The sequence below is a fragment of the Meleagris gallopavo genome, chromosome 15, assembly GCF_000146605.3.
Source record: "Meleagris gallopavo isolate NT-WF06-2002-E0010 breed Aviagen turkey brand Nicholas breeding stock chromosome 15, Turkey_5.1, whole genome shotgun sequence".
NCBI classification, from domain to species: domain Eukaryota; kingdom Metazoa; phylum Chordata; class Aves; order Galliformes; family Phasianidae; genus Meleagris; species Meleagris gallopavo.
In genome coordinates, this window is record NC_015025.2 from 15,611,307 (window position 1) to 15,611,636 (window position 330).

A 330-nucleotide genomic window follows, 5' to 3' on the forward strand; every position below is an offset into this window, starting at 1 on the left:
AGAAAATCCAAAACGCATTACTAAAAAATAAAATTGTTTCCAGCCAACTGCAGAAATTAATTAGCAGAATGTTTGTAACACAGCCTCAGATCTTGTCACCGGTGGTTTTGATGCATCCATTGATGTTGCACAGGGGGAGAAGTACAACTTCTGGCAAGCAAAATTTATTCTTCTTTCCTTTCTCCCCAGTTACGTATTAAATGTGAGAAATCCGCTGCTTCTATAGCCTAAATCTTGGCCCTCTGTAAACCACATGTAGTGCATAATTACAAAAGAAACACCGCTGCAAGGACAAAATTAACAAGTCTGGTAGGTTCTGTCTTTACAAAA